Raw genomic sequence first — 21,385 nt, 5'->3', positions numbered from 1 at the left:
ATTGGGAATGGTTCAATGTACGACTGATCCCTGAGAAGTCTTCGCGGAGAAAGGACACATCGATTCCACCACACGATTGTTCATCCCCCACGAGCTATCGCGATTTCTTTTCGAGAATCCCTCCATCAGCCCCAAACTTTCTTCTCTCATGGATTTGAACTTGGCTTCAGCCTAATGATCTCGGTCGTTTGGATGTTTGTGGAAATTCTACGAAGGGATAAATACGTGGCAATCACCCGAGAAAGCAAGAAAAAAATTGGGGAAGCTTTAAGAATCACCTCCCTTCGAAAAACATTTTCCACCAAATCACCCTGGAGACTTTAATATGTGCAGAAGAAGCGAAGATACTTAAAGAGAACCATTTTCAGCTTAAAGCTTCAGTATAATTCTTGTCTAGTGTATATATATAAAAAAAATCCTTATTGCACACTCATCCTAAGCTTCTCTCAGAAAGCTCATAAAAAGCACAAAAAGTACTCAGTACGAGTGTTAAAGTCACCCTGATGTCCACTATAACAAGCCCATATTGTCCATTTTTCACAAAACCACTCACTCTCTCTCTCTTCCACGTACCCAAAATCCAACCCCAAACTGCGTTTTCAGCACTGAATGCAACAATTGGTCACTGGAATACCAAAGCAAAGGAACACTGACAACAAGAACTGAACATCTGAGAATGGCAAATGGAGAAAATGAAGCAGAACGAGGAATTATGCTGAGTCGTTAAAGACCTTTGAGCAACTTTTAATGCACGTTCTTAGAATGGGTTAAGACGTAAAGACGCTTAAAAAGATTTTCAGAGATATAGGTAGATGTCAGGTACTTTAATCTGGAAATCTTGTCTAATTTTAAATAAATTTCGTAGATCGGAAGCAGGAACATTGCTATCGCCATAAGGGAAGATTGATAAGGATTTCAAGTGTCATAAAATAAAAAAAGTCTAATTATGAAGAACTTTGATAACAATTTTATCTTCGAAAAACATAAATACCATACGAAAGAGTTTCGAAATACTTTGAAAAATTAAATACTTATTAAATTTAACTAATTTTCTTTCAAAAATTCTTGGACCGTTTTAAAGTAGAGTAGAAATAAAGTATTAGGATTTGCCTGAAATGGTTTTTTTTTTGCAATTTTGGTTTTTAGATAGTATTTCAAAAAGTCTTCCATACTTTTGGCATTGAATTCTCCAACAAAGTATCTCAATATGGAAAACTTGAGAATGCAGTAAATGAATAACTAGAACAAAAAATACTTTAAAGAAATTCTTATTGTTAAAATCAACTACTGTTTAATTTTCGGAAAATTATCAATGGGAATATTTTGCCTCAGTGTCTTAAACCACACACAGATTCTTGCATAAAGTCGCACAAATCAGCAACAGCTCATATTAATGCAATTTATTTTTAATCAATCTTCAATCACTTCCAGCATCTTGCAAACTTTTAAAGTGATAAATTATTGTAATTCACCCTTTTAGTACTTTTTTTTTAATCGAAATTTCCCGTATAATATTTTTCGCGGTACTCTCGCGAATGAGATTTAATGTCTCGTGTCAGCCCTATGACGTGAGACGTTTGATGTATTTTCTGATATTTGTTTTTCTTTTTTGTTTTTTTTTTAATTCTGTTGCAAGAGATTTAGATTTCAAAAATATAACAAACAACAAACAGTGTGTCGACTTAACTACACAAAACTCAATCGTAGACTGAATCGTGTTTTGTGGAATAAGAGGAAAAACTTGTTGGGAACATTTTCCAATATATCCACCTTCGGTATAGTCGTATGCTACGCAGAATGTCCAGAAGGGAGGGTGTGTGTGCGCGTGTGTGTGATTGATGTGTGTTGGAAAATGTGCGAGGGTGGTGGGGCGGAGGGTTTCAACACGGGTGGCAGAAATTGCCAAGAGAAAGTGATTCGATATACGCACGACTCGCCTACCCCTACGCACCTACCCCTTCAATGCGTACGGTGTGTGCGTGAGTGTCACTTTTGCGCAACGCTTACGCACCGTTCAACCCCCCACCCCAAAAAAAAAACCATTCCCTCAATGCACCCTTGTAGTTGCCAAGACTGTTGATTCTCATTGAGACCGCTAAGGTGCGTCACTTTCGCGCCACGCAAGACTCTTTTTTCCACCTTCTCCTCCCCCTCAACGTCCCTCTAATCGAGGGGTGATCCCTAGTGCGTCTGCAGGGGTATAGATCACTCTTTTCACACTGAAGAATTAGAGCAAAGAACTTCATCATTGCGTCACGAAGAGGGTGAGTCATCACGCAGACATACATACCCTTGTGCAGGGGTGGAAGTAAATGGATTTATGGAGGGGACTATTGGATACCAAAGGGGGCGGATCCCAGAGGCAGTGAGAGTGCGTAGAGCCTTCTATTTACATGAGGGTGAAAGTCTCTGTCGCACACTATATCTCTCCTTTGCGCCTCTATGACATAAACTCCCTCCATTCAGCCATATAGCACCAATACACATTTACAATTTTCCCCACCCAACTCCCCACCATTCTCCCTCTGGCCCTCTAAACGTGAAAAACAGCCACGAATGGCGCTGAGATTCGCGTGGTGCAACTAAATATTATATGCTTTTTTTTGAACCATCATTGACTACGGTTTTTAATAAAATCATAGTGATTCCACATTATTTTAATCTTTCTAAGAATCTTCCCATCATCTAAAAATAGTTCTACTTTTGCAATAAAGGTAAGACAAGATAAAGAAAACCTAAAGTACTACGTTCGGCTTTTGATTGAGAGGAAAACGATGAGTTTACGAAGACTTTTCTTGTCAATAAAGTTGATGATGTAACATTTTGAGCACAATTCTATTCTCAAAGGTATTTGGAGTAAAAACTTTCATCGACTAGATGAGATTTTTCTGGGGCACAACAACAGTTGAGAGAGAATAGTAAACTGCAACAAGGATGAATATTATTTAATCGGAACAGTTTTACTTGGAGGGATTATCTGGAATTATCCTAAAGCACTTCTAAAAATTCAGGAAAACATTGTAAATCATTGAATATCAAATTCATTCAAAATATAAAGAGTTTTTTTTTTATAATTCTCTGTTTATTTTAGTCGCTATTTACATTAAATATGTTTATTATGAAATGTGATAAATCTTCTTTATATAGCTGACACTATGGTCCGAAAATTTCGTTATTGCGAGACAAAATCTTCGAATGTGCATTGTAGCGAAGACAAAAGCTAGAGGACAAAGTTAATAAATTTGATAGGGGGAAGTGGGGCACCTTTGAAATTTCGATTTTCACCTATTTTTAAATAAAATTGGGTGTTATCGTGATATAATGTAGCTGCACAAACAGGTTGTGAAGTTAAATTCTATCACGATAAAGCTCAATTTTATTTAAAAATAAGTGAAAAATCCCAATTTCAAAGGTGCCCCACTTCCGCCTATTTATTAAAAAAAAATAAAAAAAAATATTATTAACGTCTTTTATCCCGAATAATAAAACTAGCATAATCAGTCTACTCTACACAGAGGTCTCCGGTATATTAGAGTGACAGCTATCAAACACACGATAATGTCAAAAATACCCCTTCTCACATGGATATTTATCTGTCATTTTGGACCCAAAGAGACGAATATCGTAGAGGTCAGTGCATTAGAGAAAATTTGTCACATTTCGTAATACAGGGGAAACTCGGACACTAGTAATCATGGAATAATTGTAACAACTACGAGTTTTTTAAATCAGAGACCAGTAATTGGCTGTATAGCGTCCAAAGCCATTTACAACCAGACAGAGGAATTTAAGTATAGTTACTAACTTGGCGTTATGTGCAAACAGCCGTCAAATTCAAAGCCAAAATTTTTTTATCCTCGTACTATACGACGAACGGTGCACAAAGACTGCCAACTCCATCTAGTGGGAAAATGGCAAGGTGTATTTGTGTGTTTGTGTTGTACTTTTTCATAAAAGAATTTCTAGAGAGATAAATCTTCAGGATATCCTAAAACGAAAGATGAACTCGTGTTCAGTAGATAGTATGTGACAATGACTGTCTCTAAAACATTAATTTTAGTTAATTAAGTTAGTCGAAATTGAAAACTCCTGTCAGGAAATTATTTTTTGAAAACAGTGCTGAAAATTTCTATATTTGTTATTTTCAGTTTTTTTTCGAATCCTTTGGGCGTGTAAGAAGGTTTATTAAGGTTAGCTAAGCTGCAATCTTTTTCTTATTGTTTGGTAGAATCTTCTAACTACGTTAATATATTTTATTTTAAAAAATATAGGGAGAGAGAGGAAAACGGACGGATATTTTTTTGGTATCTATGGGAAAATTTGTAAGCTTGGATTTTTTTATCTGGAGTTTTTTGCCTCATCAAGCCTTGATTATGCCTTGAAATATAAAGATTATTTTTTAATTTTCGTCTCTCACTTCATGACAATCCACCCTTGTAGAAGACAAGGCTTCCATACCGTACCATATTAATTTTTCTCAGATGTTGCTTACCAATGTAATGGCTCATCCTTTAAGGACGATTGGGTCAACTGTGACCCAAAGAACGATATTTTTGCTACAGCCATGTAAATTTTATTTTGATATAAAAACTCGAAAAATATGATTTTTCTGACCACCAATTATTGAGCCTCTCGTCCTGAAATGGTCACACCGGTCAAGCGATTAAATTGAGTTTTCTGTGAATTACCGCAACATTTCTTCTAAGTTTTTTATTAGTTTTTCAATTCAATTCAATTCAATTCACTTATATATTTCTCCTCAATTATGCTTTGTTGCGTCTGCCGCCGACTTACCACTACCGATCTCATCAGGTAAACGGCAGAAACCCTGAATCATAGATCGTGTATGCCAGAAAAAATTTTGTTTTGCATGTAACAGTTTTCATAAGGCATATTTTCAAATTTTTGAGGACCACAAATTTCTCTGTTTTCGGTTTGTAGTGTCATCGAGTATGAGATAAGGTAATACGGTAATAAAGAATTTGCGTAAGAATTGCAATGAAAATGTGTAAATTAACAAAATATGGTGAGCATTTTACTGTCAATGTGATTCTGCCCTAACGCTGGAGCGCTTTAACATCATTTTCCATTTACGAATTAACACTTTTTGTTTTTCCTCGACTATTATTTGTGTAGAAATAATCACAAAGCATTAAGGAAACATCACTACCTCTTGAACTTACTGAGACAATAGTTTATGCATTGTCCGAATTTATCGACTCTCCAAAACTTTCAAATTGGGCGAATATGTCGTCCTTACAAGAAGGCGAATATGCCGTCCTTTTAAAATGCCATTGACTGTTCCGAAATCAAAGGTTTAAAAAATTCTAGAGATAATGTGTCTTAACAAAATGGTGTCAATTTTGGTTTGTTGAAATGGTATTGGAACCTCTGACGTATCTGAACCGGTTTTAACCCTTTTAACCGGTGAGCAACCGCCGAGCGCTCGTTTTTTCTACTTTAATTTGTATTACTCTCTAAGCTATTCTGGACATAGGCAATCTAAATTTCGATATGGAACTGAACTACTTAGTGGAAAAGACTTTGTGAAATCCTCGAATAAGTAACAATTATGGTTTTCCCATAAGTTGGATTGCTAAAGAACTTCATTTAATATTGGTAAATGAAGTGAAAGCACTGTAATCTAAATCATGAGTTCGAGCATTCCGCAAAGCTAGGTTGCTTTGCCAACCCTTTCAATTAGCATCAGATTTAACAGTTGAAAAACTTTGAAGTACAATTATTGCAAAATACATATGAAGTACATGTTTTTGTTAAGTCTCCATATTCCACAATTTAAAAGGCCGCGCCGATGAGAAGTTTTTACCGCACGAATTTATGATAGAAGGAGCACTTCTATGATTTTGGGAGAGATAGTTTGGCAAAAAGGATGCTTTTATATTGTTTTCTCTAAACGTGATTTAAATAAAGTTGGGCATGTAAAAGTTTTCCTGTCGAAGCATCCACATGCACTTCGTCTGCATTGTCCGCAACTTTGTTGAATTTTATAGACAGATTGAATAATTTATAAAGTAGCTTTCATGTGCTTCCTGGGGGATGCTTAAACATGGGGTTTTGAGAGAAATGTGGAAAAAAATCTGCTAAGGGGGATGGTTTGGAAAAATTTTACATAATTGAGTACTCGAAAAAGTGCGCTTGTGAAAACGCACCCATCATGCTGGGATTTAGTGCTATACGAGGAAAGTGAGTGTGGGTAAGTATTTTCATCATCGGTAAATAGCATTTCATTAGGGTTTTATTAGTTTTGCACACTTAAACGGCCAAAAGGAAAACACAGAGAGGAATTTATTATTAATAACTTTTTCTCCATTTTTGCATTTTTGTCTGCAAATCCAACATTTTCTTGCCGCTCTTTTCACCTTCACAGAAAATTCTCTGCAGGATATTTTGAAGTAAATAAATGGTTTTTCTGTGCTAGAATATTTTCGTGTCGATCATGGAGGATTTACCAGCGTCGAACCAAATGGGCTTTTCACCATCCGGAAACATCAATTGAGAAGGACTTATCCATCATTTTATTGGGGAAATCCGCGAGGCCACCGACGAAAAAAAATTGAGGATTTAGGGGGTGATTCCTTGGAAGACGAACCACACACCTTAAATCCATGTGAGGATTTATCCTCGATTTTTCACTTAAGAGATACCTAGCCCCAGGATGAAAGTGAATGGAAAAGGAAAACTCACACAAGACGTTCTCATCCAATAACTTTCCTTTTCACAACGCACTAAATTGAATTAAAGGGGGATTTTGTGCCACAATTCCTCTCTATTCTTTACAGATTTTGGGGGCAGAAAAAAGAGAATTTCCTTTGTGAATGGCTAAAAAAAAATTATCACTATATTCAATCACCCTCAAAAATTTGTCTATTTTTCTTTTTTTTTCTCTGGTCTGTATTGTGAATGAAGTCAAGAACCCTCCACCCCAAACAAAAAAAAAAGTTGAAGGAAGTGTATTGTGGAGATTTAACTGACTCCACAAATTGTAGAACACTTCCAAAGTTAAATAAACTGAAAACGATGGTGTACATTGATAAAGAAATGTAACAAATAAAAAATAAGAACTTTTGTGCTGAAAAATGAAAACTTTGCTAAAGAGACAAATTGTCAGCATGAAATTTTTGCAAAGTAACTAAAATTATTATTTTTTTCATGAAATAAGTTTTTAAAGTTTAGTTAAATTTTCAAAATTTAGAAATAAAAACTATGCAAATTATTGATTGAAAGAATGATCTTATACCATTTTTTAAAAAATGTAAATGATTGTCAAATTAAAGTAAGGTAAGATGCCCTCGCTCGATCTAACATTAATAGGACAATTATTACATAAATAATACGAATCAGTGACAGTTTCATAGAAATTGCCCATCAAACCGATCAAACTTTCAAAAATTGACCCATCGAGGAACCCGGTCGAGTGAGGGCACTTTACCTTACTTTCATAAGTTCTTAAATTTTAAATCTATATATTAATAATAATTTTAACAATAAATATGATATTATTTTGTATATTCAAAAAGAAAATGTAAAATAGCTAAGATATATAAAAAGAAGACTTTTACCTATTAGATTAACCCATAATGAGTTTCCGGTTTTTCCATGGAGGAATTTTTAAATATTGAAGTTAAAAGTTAAACAAGGTGAGGATTCCGGAAATCGTCGGGGGATACAATTCACTCAGGGAAAACTCATCAACTTTTTCCAGAGCTTCCGGCTCGATCTCCAAGCATTCATCAGTGGTCAAGTCTTTCAATTGTTCTCTGAGTTTCATTCATTAATTAAGTCAGGATATTTACAGGGCATGGAGAGGGAATGGGGGTACTTCTTTACAATTTTCTAGAAATTATCCAAAAGGTTTTTCACAATTTTCTATGCTTTTCTTCTTCCTTGGGTTTTCTCGAATCATTGTCTGCACTGCCCAAAAATCAAATTTTAAAGTCAAAAATGCATTAAGGATTGTTTTTGAAGAGATTGGTAAACATTGATGAACAATATACTGTTATATTTGATTTATTTAGCAATTAGACTGTTTCAAGGAATTTGTTGAGCAGAAGCGATCAAAATTAGCTAATAGAGGGTTGTCTTCTTTTAGGACAACGTCAGAGCACTTGAATCCACAAAACTCCTTTAGTTATATGTATTACCATAGGAAAGCGGTGTTAAAAACCATTTTCTCAGTTCTATATCAACCCCGAAGCATAATGAAATTGCCTTCAAAATGGATAATTATCGAATAAATTCATGCATAATCTGACTTAATGATTTAAATTTCAACTTCTTTGAAACAAAGCGATTAAAGCCCTGACCCTGACCTGTGTTACTTCATAAACTTAGACAGATAAATAGGTAATTTATTCATCGCATTTTTTTTGGCGTCTGCTTGTGATAAGGATTATCTCATGCATTGAATTTAACGACAAGGAACATTGACAAGGTATTTTGGAGAATTAAACACGGCTGATAGAATCAAATGCACTTCTGCATTCACCAAAATAATGTACTATAGGGGAGACCGGGGAGATTTGGGACACTTTTTCATGTTTTGACATTGAGATAGTATTCCAAAAAATCACGATACTGTATTACAATTTTATACGGTCTATATAGGATACTTATGGGTATTGACTTTATAAAAAGTACTCGATAGATCTTGGAAAGCAACTGAGTTTTCTCGGAGCAGATAAAACATTTAACTTGACGCTTTGTCGCAAACCTCTTCGACTTGGGGCAGTATAGGACGCAAAAGGGGATGTTTGGGACGCGTTTTTCTCGCATAATTTTCACTATTGAAAGATGATAATTAATTTCAAATAATAGATTAAAAATATTTCGAACAGAAAAATTAAAATGTTTAATCATGCTTATAAATTAATATCAATATTTTTTGTATAGTACAGCCATTTATTGTCAATCAGTTATTTGAACTAAACTTTTTAACTTATTTTAACTTCTTATTTTTCTGGTTCTATCCAACTGTACTTATGTCCAATTTTGAAGTAAGTTTAAACCTAAAAAGAAGCGAAGAAGCTTGGCTTAAGTAAGTGAAAAAAGCTGACCACAGAAATTTTTGTTTAACTAGTGATAAAATTTACAAAGTCAGTAATTTCCACTTCAGTAACAAAATCTCAACCACTAACTCTCCTTCAATCTTTTGGCATCCAAATCACATTGTAAAATTCCCAGTGAAACCACTAAAAATCATCTCGTACCTTTTCTTGTATTTTTTTTTATTCTCCAATTCACCTAAATCTATTTTAACACTTTCTCTTACGAGATCCCAAAGAGCTGATCTTTACCTGACACAAATAGCCCAGGATGAAAGGATGCGAAAATGAAGCAGAGATGATTGCTGGAGTTTCTTCCACCCACATAAATCGTAAAAATCTCTCTACTGGAAGCACTGACGAATGATGGACTTTTTACACTCTACTGAATTCTTCGCTGTTCATTATTTCGGAACAGAAAGTGAATCGAAAAGATGCTATTTTGAGCTTGGTTTACAAGGTATGGGGTTGCTTTTTGGGGGATGAGTGGGTCGAAAAGATGATGTACTTAAATGCTACAGCATAATTTTTGCCATAGTGAGTCAATTGAATTCCTCTTAGAACCATAAATCTCCAGAGATCTCTTCATACGACGTGAATTGTCTTGCAAAATGGATTTTGGCACCGTTTCAGCCAGTATTTACCCAGGATATGAAGTGGAACATCTGGATAATGTTGCACTTGCCATGGTTGACCGTCCAAAGGCTCAATGCTCAGAGAATGAGGAATGACATTCACAGTGGTCAGGGATAATCTGTAGAGCAGACTCCAGTGGCTAACTTTGGACACTTTTTTTTGGCCTGAACTCTTGTCTTTTCGCCTCTTCGACAACAACCCCTCCTCCATCCAAGTAAAAAAGGACCCGGCAGCATATTGTTTAAGTGTTTCACCCAATAAACAAACATTGCTGGTGTTCAACTGCAAAGGCGCACAAAAACTGGCGAATGAAGATGCGGAAGAGAGTGACAAAATTCATGGGAACGGAGAAATGTGCTGGCAGAAACACAAATCTCAGTGTAGATTTAATCCGATGTGTGTTCTAGGAGCGCGCTTGGGGATCCTTTTTTTACTTCTCCAGCATCCATGTTTTTGTCCTAAGCCTTGGTCACAGTATGAAGAGGGAGTAGTTTTTTGCTCCCATCTCATCAGCCTGAATTGTACCGATATATTTATACATACATACAATATACTCTAAGAGAAATTGCATTAAAAAATGATCGGAAAATTTTCAGAAGCATTTTAATTTCAAGGCTTATCATCAGATCTCAGTCAATAGAAAGACGGGGCTAGAACCAAGAGGAGCCTATCTAAAGTAAGTCCACGCTAATTTTAACAACTCTAATTTTTCCATCAATATTTACTACTTAGTATTGATTACGCAACCTTGGCTTTTTTTTTTATAAGACCTCAGTGGATTGTCTTCTTAAAATTCTCCAGAGAAGTACTTCTACAATTTCACGGTGAATCATAATAAAGTTGATTAGATTTTAAAACATTTTTTTTAAATGATACTGAACCATACTATGATATAATTTAGCTTGACAAACCAATTGTAAAGCTAAATTGCATTATGATAAACCTCAATTTCCCCCAGGTTTTAAAATATTTATGAATCTTTTTTCCTTTTTTTAGTATCTAATACTGCAATATCAAGATGTTTTTTCGAACTTTTTTGAGAAATACATTTCGATTTTAAAATATAAAGGAACTGTGGCAATGTTTAGACAAATTTCTTTTCGTCTCGACATCGTAAGTTTGTAATACATTTTTTTTGTGAAGTATTATTCTGCTCCGAAACTCCTTTTAGATCAGGAAACTTTAATTAAGCTGAAACGCACATCTTTCTTTTCTTAAAAGTTTAAATTCTTTCTTAAAAGTCTTGCATCTGTCTATCGCACTTTTTCGCACTCTTTTTCTCTTTTTGAGTATCACACCAAATTAAATTTAGTTCAGTACAATTTTGAATCCGAAAGAGTGCGATAGACTTATACAAATTTTTTTAGTAAGAAAGGAATGCGAGATTTTGATTTCATGAAATTTTACTGATCTAAAAAGTGTGCCGGACGCATTTAATTTAAAATTGAATTATTATTAGTTGTATCGGAATATTTTGTTATAATGTAATCATGTTATATTGCTGTTGTATTCTGTGAGAGAAAAATCTGCTAAGTTCATGTAAAGACCACCTAGGAGCGCTTTCCCCGTGATATGGATGCCTCTTCCATGCTTACAGATTTTTTTTTGGGCAGAGGCAATGTATTTATAATATATTTTATCACAGTCAATATGTTTTTTTCTGACATTGAGTTGCTTGCACCGGACGAGACTCGAACTCACGACTTTGAGAGTCGAATCAGAGATTTCATGCACCTAAGACCCAATGGTCTTGCCTATTGTGCCACTGAGATCCCCTAAAATTGAATAAAAATTTAGGTATGATCATGTGCGGCAGTAAGTTTCTCGAATTTCCCTGCCCTTCCGGAAATCTTCCAATAGCTTAACTACGGCATCTTGTTCGTAGAGTCGACGCTCTTCTGTTTCTTTCAAGCCTTCGATTGAGATTAATTTTAAATTTCTCAAACGATAAATAAAATACGATTTCTCGTATAGAATTGGATTGAATTAAAATTGACCCATTTTCCCGAAAAATTTTCGGGGTGTGCAAAAAGGGCAAAGTATTTTATTTCTCTCATTCTTGCTTTCTTATTCTGAATAACGGGATTGAGTATAGAAGCAGTAATATCAGTACCTGTGTACTTTCACAGGAATATCGTTGTGAAAAATCATTCTTTTTAAAATAAAATAACGAAATACAGATGTAAATTCTTTGCTTATGCCACGATAATCATTAAGATCCGTTAAGAGGGGGTTAAGATAATTCAGACGACGTGTTATAAAAATTGGTTTTACAACTGTGGTGACCAAAGTGGTGACCCATGCGTTGTTCCTTGGTTGCGCTTGAAATATGTAAATGGATTTTTCATATGGAAAGTTGGAAAATTATCCGTACTTTCGTTGTGAAATTTCCCATGGTGCGGTGTAAAATTTTCTTTCATATAGAGAATGTGACAAAATTAACCTCTATCTAAAATGTGTCCCTAAGTGAAAGACTTTCACTTTCATTCTCGTCCACACCTTTTGACATGAGCTCGAGCGCTAAAAACACACACCCTTTCCATGTTGGTCACGATATGAGAGCTGTCTGGATTCCTTTCTCCTGGTAAATGTATTCCAAATACCCTCCTGGCAGTAACCAGTGGAATCCCCCTTTCCCACCTCACTCAGCTATTTGCCAAAAATTTGCATATTATACCTCCCTGTCGAACCCTCAAACCAAAACCCCTCGCATACTGGGAGAGTTTGTTAGCCCTCAGCCATATAATCCCCGTATAAATTGATAGTCGCGTATCTCGCAATAAAGTGATTTAATTCGGTGTGCGTAAAATTCGGTATGGACTTTATTATGAGGTGAACCGTCGATATTTTCCACAGGAGAGAACGACACAGGAAAAAATACCAGCCCCAAACCATCACCAAACCCCCTCGCATGTAATTCAATATTCAATGGGTACGTAAATGGTTCAGGGTTTTGAAGCAGTCCAGGAGACGAAAAACGGCGTCAAACGTGCTACACGCACTGTTTCATATTTACCAAACCGCAAAATCTCCGAAAGGCATCCCATTCAATTTAGTCACCCATCTTTCAACCCCTCAACCTGGAAAATAGGTTTGTAAAACTCAACCAGCATCCATCATCATATTTCGTGGTGAGCCTCAGTAGTACGGATTGCAGCCGGTTACTCCATCATCTATATACCCAGGGCTACAATTGACCAATTAGGCAGCAAACATTCAAAAGGCAATTAACCACTGCATCACCTTCACTTAAGAACACAGACTCCCGCGAGAGTTGATGATTCTCTTTGGTACAATCTGACCCTTGAACTATGATTCTGAACATAACGATAGATGTCAAGGTGAAAACGCACTGAAGCAGTTTAATTGGATTTAGTTATGTGTCTAAAGTAAATAGGAAAATTTACTTTGAAAATTGTTTCTGAATAGTGACAAATTTTCTAGAATGCTGTGATAATTGATAAGTTTGATTTATGTAAATTCGATAATAACTATAGGGGAGACTGGGGCAAAACTTGTTAAAACGCATATTTAATACTTTCACGAGCTCTGAGAAAACTTAAGCGTTTTATAATGAGCATATTCTTATAGGAAATTTACTGCTCTACAACATTGCAGAAGACTATTTTCCTCTATCTCGAAAGAAATGTGATTTTCGAATCATTTTCTAAAAGTCGATTTTGTGGAGATTCTCAAAATTGCTGGGGCACAAATTTTGTCAGTCTTCGGATAATTTGTGACGTTTTACTCACGCAAACGTTAAAAATATCAAATAGACATATTTTTATAGGAAATTTATTCCTCTACAACTTTGTTGAAGATAATTTTTCTCTATCTTAACGAGAAATGTGCTTAAATTGAGCTAATCAGTATTGATATTTTCTGTAAGCCAAATATTCCAAAAATAGGGCTCAAAATTTCATTATTTTTTATTTTACATAATCCTTCCTCGAATCCCTTGAAACTTTGTAAGTTTAAAAAGGTTCATGAAGGTTATCTATAAAAGCTCTAGATAGGGCATTTATTAACCGAATGGTATCACGTTCGGGATTGTTGGAAAGGTCTTGAACTCCCTGACAAACCTAAACCTGTTGCAATTGATTTTCAACCGGTAATGAGCCAATTCATAACCGATATAAATTTTTATACGAAATTTAATTATGTTATTTCTAAGATATTTTGGGCAATGTTTTTGGTGATTTATCAATCGGTTCAAATCGGTTGAGATTCGGTACGGTAAATGATGCGGAAATATTTTTAAAGTATAGCATCAAAGTCACGAGTTCGTGCACTTTGCAAAGCTTGGAACGCTTTGCCACCCCCTTTTTTTTTGATAAATTTGAATGTTTTTTTTAATCGGTATTAACGATGTCATTTTAAAAGTTGTTCAAGCTAGCCTTTGGCGAATATTACTACCATTTAGTCAGAGGAATAAGAGAAAAAACGTGCAAAAATTCCAGAAATAAAATTAAAGGACATTCTCCAACTCCTGGGGAACTCTTTCGGGTTGCATGTTTGAGCACAGATTTCCCACTAATTGGCCATTTACCACGAGTCATTCGCATTAATTGCAGTCTCCCAGGAAAAAAGTCAATCAATGTCATAATTGAATTTTTAAATGCACATTTCCACCCCGAGGAAAATTGCTCGGGGTGGTGCAAAGAGGGATTTTGCAGGAAAATCCCTCGACAGAGGGTCACCTTTTGACGATTAAACTGCAGAGAGATACATTTTGTAGGGAAAATGCAAATAATTGGTTTCATTTCATGAAGCACATGAACATTTTCACATATTTTGAGGGTGACATGCAAATCACAAACACGAGCTATGCTCATAACTAGTGATATACCCAAGAGTTTAATGGAAACCACAGGGTTTTCCGCTTCTTTTTTTTATACCCCTCTCTTGCTCTTACTCCTTGGGTTCCAAAGCCCAGAATTTTTTGGGTTCCGAGAGGTGCTTTTGTGTGCTCAATTTTCTGTATGGCATTTTCTCTAGTGAACGCGTGAAAATTCCTTCTTGGCAAATTTTCTGGGAAAATTATTCAAAGGGAAATTTAATAAAGTGTTACGAAAGAAGAAAGAGTTGAGCATTAATTACTTTTTGGACAAAGTTGAAATCAACATCTCTCACAGGAGCTTTTAGAAACGACAGAAAAGAGGTGGAATTTTGTGGGATGGCTGGATGGAAAATCATTTGAGCCTTTTCACAACGGAAAATTCTTAGGTAAGTATATATATATATAATATATGTATTATATTTGGTTAGAGTGAGAATCACCCCCCAAATGTGATGACACCTAAGCCACATACACTTTCTGGTACAACTTTCTCCCAATATAGCAATTCTAATTTGCCAAATTGAACTTTTGCACGTTGTACCTTTGCAAGGATGCCTTGCCGAAGGAGTTAACGGATGGGTAGACTTTTCGTGCCGAAGAATGAGACACTGGATGCTGTAGGAGATTTTCTACTCGTACTTGTGCTAATTCCCTCCCAGAAAGAGTTATTTCAGCCATTTGAGCCACTCATTAGGTTTTACACCTTCGTCTTCTTTTGCGCAGGATGAAAGCTCTCGTCGACTTCCAAATGATAACACCCCATCCCTACCACCTCAGCTCCATTCTCTTTACACTCAAAAAGCTTTGGTAATTACAGTGAAATTCCCAAGTTAGCATATCTTAAGGGAAATGCTTCATTGAATTTCTATTTGAAATGATTCTTTGAAATTTTAACAAAATTCTTCCCACTTTTAATATTGCTCCAACTCTGCAGAGATAGTTATATATACAATCTTACAATTTATTTATTTATTTTTCAAATTAATTTATTTAAAATGATGTCAAGCATTGTAATAAATTACTAGAAGATTTACTATTATTTTTTATGAAAGTTAAAGTAAATATTTATGTGGTGTTTGTGTACTGCTACATATTTATGTATCTCTTTTAAATGTATAATAAAATGTACACAACTGTATGATAAGTTGCTAACCTCAGTCTAATACTAATTTCTCTCCGAGTAATCTGTTCCCGTTTTATTACAAAGATTTTGTGCGCATTTTATTGAAGTTCACTTGTGTAATGCATAAAAAGAGATGACAAAGCGTCTCAGTTTTACAGAGTGCTCGAACTTACGAGAAAGAGCTATCCGTGTATTATCTTTTCGCATGAATGGAAATTTCACGATCTTTCAAAAAATCCAAGTTTAAGCAAATCGGTTGAAAAAATAGGCCCTTCAAAGTGGTTAAACATTGACCTTTGAAAATAGGTTTCTAAGCATTCGCCCTAACTAGGGGGAAATGGGGCACCTTTGAAATTAGGATTTTACACGTATTTTCAAATAAAATTGAGCCTTATCGTGATATAATTTAGCTGCAAAAACAAATTGAGAAGCTAATTTATATTACGATAAGGCTCAATTTTATTTAAAAATAGGTAAAAAATCAAAATTTCAGAGGTACTTCACTTTCAAAGGTGCCCCACTTCCCCCTACCTCTAAAACATATTCGAAAATGAAAGATATCGTAGCAGCCATTTTCGAAATAAACTAAGAAAACATGGTTTTTAAGGAGAAGGAGAAGATGGGTAAAAAATAAACTAAAAGACTGTGCTAGATAATGTTGACTTATGGGGGGGGGGGGTCGTCGAAGACCGGAAGTCGATATCTCATACCATTTGGCATCTAGCCGTGTCACAACTTGAAAAAAATAATTTCTCTTTGAGTTCGAGTAGTAAAATGATTGTGATGAATAATAAGATTACAATTGAGGCGCTCGAGCAAAGAAACTCTAAGTCGTATGCATTTCCCTATTAAAAAAAAAGTGTTTTTTTCCTCTGAGCTCCTCAATTGTCCTTGGAATCTTTTTTTTACTGTCCAGTTTGCATATTCAACCGCTTTCTTGTGAGCAGGCATAGAGGCTAAACGGTTACAGACAGCATTTTTAAGTTCTCCAAAAACCCCCACCCCTAACATTTGAAGTCGATCTTCATGACCCTTTTTCCATATCCGTAAATGCTTTTGAATTATTTCTATAGTAACGGTTTCTCAAAGTCAAAGACTAAGCAGTAAGCAGTCTCTAGATCTAGACAATGTATTTCTTAATCGGTCTAAGAAAGTTTGATTTAAGTGGAAAGGTCTTTAAATTCTTGACAAGCCCTTTGTATAATTTATAGTTCGGTTAAACTTTGTTGTTAGGTGGTAAGGATTAAAAATTATGCAGGCAAATTTTCTTAAAAAAAGTATACAAAATATATAACGAGACACTGCTTTAATGATTGAAGTATTTTAGGCACAACACAAGTTCTAGTATTCAGCAAAAGCTGTAACGCTTTGCTATTCCTTTTTTTTTATTTTAAACATAACATTTCCAAGTCAAAATTCTAAATGCAATATCAACCCTCTTTCTCACTTTTTATATAAGGGAGTAGAGAACTGCTGGAAGGCAAATCCTGAAGCGTGGGTGGATGAAATTAAATTTTTATTTTAATGTCACAAAGCGATGCGATTTGAGGCATTAAAATTGCGAAGAAAATTGGTTCATATCATGATGTACATTTACATCCCCTAAACACTTTTTCACCCAAAAAAAAGCAGTAGAAATGTTTTTTTTTTTTGATATTCAGGACTGATCCATGTCACATATCCGCAAGGTGAACATGAGGATACAGAAGGGTGGGAGTTAGAGAGAGCTCCAGGCTATTCATATTTGGTGTAGGGATCGACAAATCCAGCAAACACATGCCGAAAAAAAAGACGCCCTCATGATGCAATATTGTGTTACAGCCACTCAAATTGGGCGCCATAGACATCCTCCTAGCTTATCACCCTTTTCACGTATTTTGACTCACGACCTGAGAAAGGAATAAGGTGACTTGCTTCAGGGGATGCCTCATTGATGAACTTTGTCTTTTTCACCAAGTCACGAGAATTTCTCACGCTTTTAATTTCCTCTTTGGAATGAGCTTTGGAGGAATATTCCAAATGGTTATATAAAAGTTTCTACCAAATTCGTAGCGTCCGGTAGCAGTTTATATTGGATTAAGGCTTATCTTGCTAAAATAAAGGATCAATATTTGCTAAAAAGTAATTGGATTAATTTTCTCAGAGGAATTTGCAACTCCTGATCTGTACTTGACAAGTGCAACATGCTTTTAGAAATCACTTTTTGACAAAAAATTTAAAAATTATAAATTTTGATTTGATTTTTTTTTTAATTTTGAGCTTCACGTTACCATATTACGAATTTCGAAAACTTTCTAATATAGGCGAGATTTTAATATGAGCTAAAGTGATTTAACTTTGACCTTCGAAAATTCGATATCGAAATGTTTTTCGTACATATAGGTGTTTATGGACGAAATATTCACTTTGACTACTACCTAAATATATTCGAAAATGAAATAAAATTCTAGGAGCTGTTTTCGAAATAAACCAAAAAACTTAGTTTTGAATGGTTTTGAACGAGAAGGAGAGGGTCCTAGATAATATCGACTTATGGTGAAGGTGGGGGTTATCGAAGACCGTAAGTCTATATCTCTTATCGTGTGGCTTTTAGCCGTGTCCTATGCTTACGGACTAATAGGAAAAAGATTTTTGAAAAATATTAGAGCAAGGATAGATTAATTCGAGATACTTTACAGATTTATTATCAAGTTTTCCCTGAGTAAACTGCCCGAGACGGTTTCCAGAATCCCTACCAAAATAATAATTGTACATCGTTAATTTTCTTTTCACCGTTGAATTCCGTTTTAAATTCAATTCTTATCAATTTATTGAACCTTCAGGAAACAATTACGATTTTATCGGAACGGAGGTAGTATTTGTTAGGCCAGCCGGTTCAAATCTGTCAAGAATTCCAAGACTTTTCCAATAAGCCCAAACATGACCACATATTGCTGAGAAATATGCTAAGTAAATAGTGCTTTTCTAATCTTTGGTCTTGAAAAATCGCTCTAAGAATTATTCAACATATTTTCGTATATAAGAAGAAATGTCCGCCTAGGTAATATTTTGGAGGCAGCCAAAATCCCGAAAGCCAAAATCCCGAATGCTAAAATCCCGAACGCCAAAATGCCGATAGGGCCAGAATCCTTAAAGGAATGAATTTAGGGGGATAATATGTAGAATAATTTCCCAAGAGGCAGAAAATTATCCTTTGCCTCCAGCAAACGTGGGAGTAGATATGACACTTTTAAGAATTCGGGATTTTGGCTTTTAGGATTTTGGCGTTAGGGTTCGGTATTTTCGCTTTCGGGTTTTCGACCAGGACCCATTTAAAAGATATTGTTGATTGGATCAGAAACTGTGTTAACTGAATTTTTTTGTGTTTGTATACACGGTATACATGGCAAACGTCATGCAGTGATGTGTCACTTACAACAAAAGCGGACATAAAGCAAATACACTTAGCACAGTTGCTAATCCAACCAATGACGGACGACGGTAGCGACGATATCAAGAATGAATAAAATCGCACGACGCATTGTTGAGCAACGTCAAAAAACATGGTTTTAGTGGCAAAGCGGAGGAATAAGGGGAAAATGAGTGGCATGTTAACGGTCCCAGAGTTGACTTATGGAGGGGTCTCCCAAAATCCTAAGACTTTATCTTTAACTGTTTGGCCTGTAGGCGTGGTGATATACCGATATGGATAAACAGCGCATGACATTATTTTTCATAAATCATCTGAAACTCAAAGCATGTTGCGAAAAGTGGTTTCCGTGGATGAAAGGTGGAAATTTTGCATAGTATGGAATAGAAGTGTCGATATATACTTCTGTTTCTGTGTAGTTCGAGTAGTAAAATTGTAATAAAAAAAATGAGAAAGAGAAGAACACTTTGTGGAGTTCTTAAATTTATGAGTTTGATCGTTCAGATTGTTACTTTTTAGATTAACTCACAGAATTAATTTAGTTATTATTAGTTAATTTCTAAATAACAAAGAAATTCTTCTTCTGGAAGAAAATCTATTAATAATTTACCCATAATTTTTTATTGATTTAAAAAAATCCAAACACCTTATTGCATTTTTTAATCAGTTCTCAGAGATTAAAGAGTTAGAAATGAAATTTAACTAAATTTTCATTAGTGTATAAATATTTTTGAAATAAATTATTTGTCACAAATAGAATAATTGCCATCAGCACCTCATGAAAATTCCGATTGTGATTTATATCAAATGCCAGAAGAGAGATTTTGGTAAGAGAATGAAAGCAATGGGATTGTGTTATTTGTGAATTTGTGAAATTTCTCTAATTGACGTCCAAATCATTGAATCGCCTCGAGGGATCGGAGGCTCATGATATTGAGGGTAGAATTATGCAATGCTCCACGATTTAATACAGAGTTGCCATGAATAAACATAAAAATCATACATGGGGCGAAATGATTGGATGGAATTGTTAATAGACGAATGACCAGGAGGCAATTTTCACATGTTGCAGATAAATACGATAGAGAGATACTGGGCTAAATTGATGATGGTTAGAAGAAGACTTGATTCTTTGATCTCAGACCAATAATTCATTGAGCTAGGGACCATGAATAAATATTAGGAATTTTATCTATCTCTGGATATCCATCTCCTAGAGTAGATTTATTGACAAATTCAGTGGCAATCTCATCAATTCCCAAGAGATGAATGAAATTCTTTAATTTGCTCAACCACCATCCTTCTCACAAGGGCTTTCCCTCTAGTTCTTTGTGTTTTGAGATAAATTTGACGTATACCATCCAAGAACCTTTCTTCCCTTGAGAAATAGTGTGAGAAGTTTTCTCCGAAAAACTTCATCTTTTTGAATTATTATAGAGCTCTGGGAAATCAAAGAAAAAAAAACCAACGGACTACAAATATGTGTAAATCATTTTATGTTGTCAAAAGGTTTGAATTAAATAAAAAACACTATCCAAAATATTATTCACGGAGAGAGGGAAAGAGAGGAAGCCTGTCAATGATTATTCCCATCACATTGAAAAAGCTCAATAGAATTGCATCAATTTCCGAGAGGTGAGAATCGAATTTATCGTGAATAAAAACATTTGTATTGAAAACCCCCGCCGAGGATTAATTGCATTGACTTTTGTTCGTTTGGGTAAAATGTAGAAAAAGTGTTTTGAGAATTTAATTAATTAGAGTTTGTTGTGTTGTGTTTTCGTCTGGATCCATTTCAGCTGTGAAAGAGTGAAAATGCCGAAAATTCTAGTCTAGATAACTAACTGTGGAAAAATATATATATATAACATAAACAGAATAATGACCTACAGAATTTATCAATTAATTCTTCTCAAGCTGAGAGAGAATGGTTCTGCAGAAAATTGGCTGGGAAATGCAGCCGAAAAGTGTAGATGATTTAACAATGAAAAACCATGCCGCTTTTTGCCCAACCACCAGGAATTTCTCATATACCCGAGGACAATTTAGTTACACAACTTTCTCGTTTCGAATGACTGACTCTGCACATTTCACTCTCAAATGCTTTATTGTGTGTGGTTAACATATTTGATTTTAACATTGTTAATATAATGGCGCCAGAAATATTTGGAATTTAAGCACGTAATATTATGTATATTCCTACCGTGCTATCACATTATATTACAATTAATTGGTACTAATATTTATTTATAAACATGTTATTTGGGGCTTTCAATTATGTGAAGTCTTAAACTTTTATTTATTCTAACGAATCT

At 35.0% G+C, this 21,385-nt stretch overlaps 1 protein-coding gene across 36 annotated transcripts in view; it reads right to left on the bottom strand.

Annotated features, from left to right (window-relative positions):
* LOC129801532 (CUGBP Elav-like family member 4) overlaps positions 1 to 21,385 on the bottom strand; it is a 966,051-nt gene that overhangs the window by 254,345 nt on the left and 690,321 nt on the right. For 4 of the 36 annotated variants that reach the window (XM_055846732.1, XM_055846722.1, XM_055846725.1 and 1 more), the window contains exon 1: positions 1,484 to 1,977. The exons of 19 other annotated variants lie outside the window; for them this stretch is intronic. The gene's annotated coding sequence lies outside the window, so the exon portion shown is untranslated. Of the gene's footprint in view, positions 1 to 1,472; positions 1,981 to 21,385 lie in introns of those variants that run through there. 13 more of the 36 variants (XM_055846721.1, XM_055846723.1, XM_055846734.1 and 10 more) reach the window with 7 other exon arrangements.

This window comes from Phlebotomus papatasi, chromosome 2, assembly GCF_024763615.1.
Source record: "Phlebotomus papatasi isolate M1 chromosome 2, Ppap_2.1, whole genome shotgun sequence".
In the NCBI taxonomy this organism is placed as follows: Eukaryota; Metazoa; Arthropoda; class Insecta; order Diptera; family Psychodidae; genus Phlebotomus; species Phlebotomus papatasi.
The sequence above is the reverse complement of the archived record's forward strand: the minus strand, read 5'-3'. Positions and strand labels throughout refer to the sequence as shown.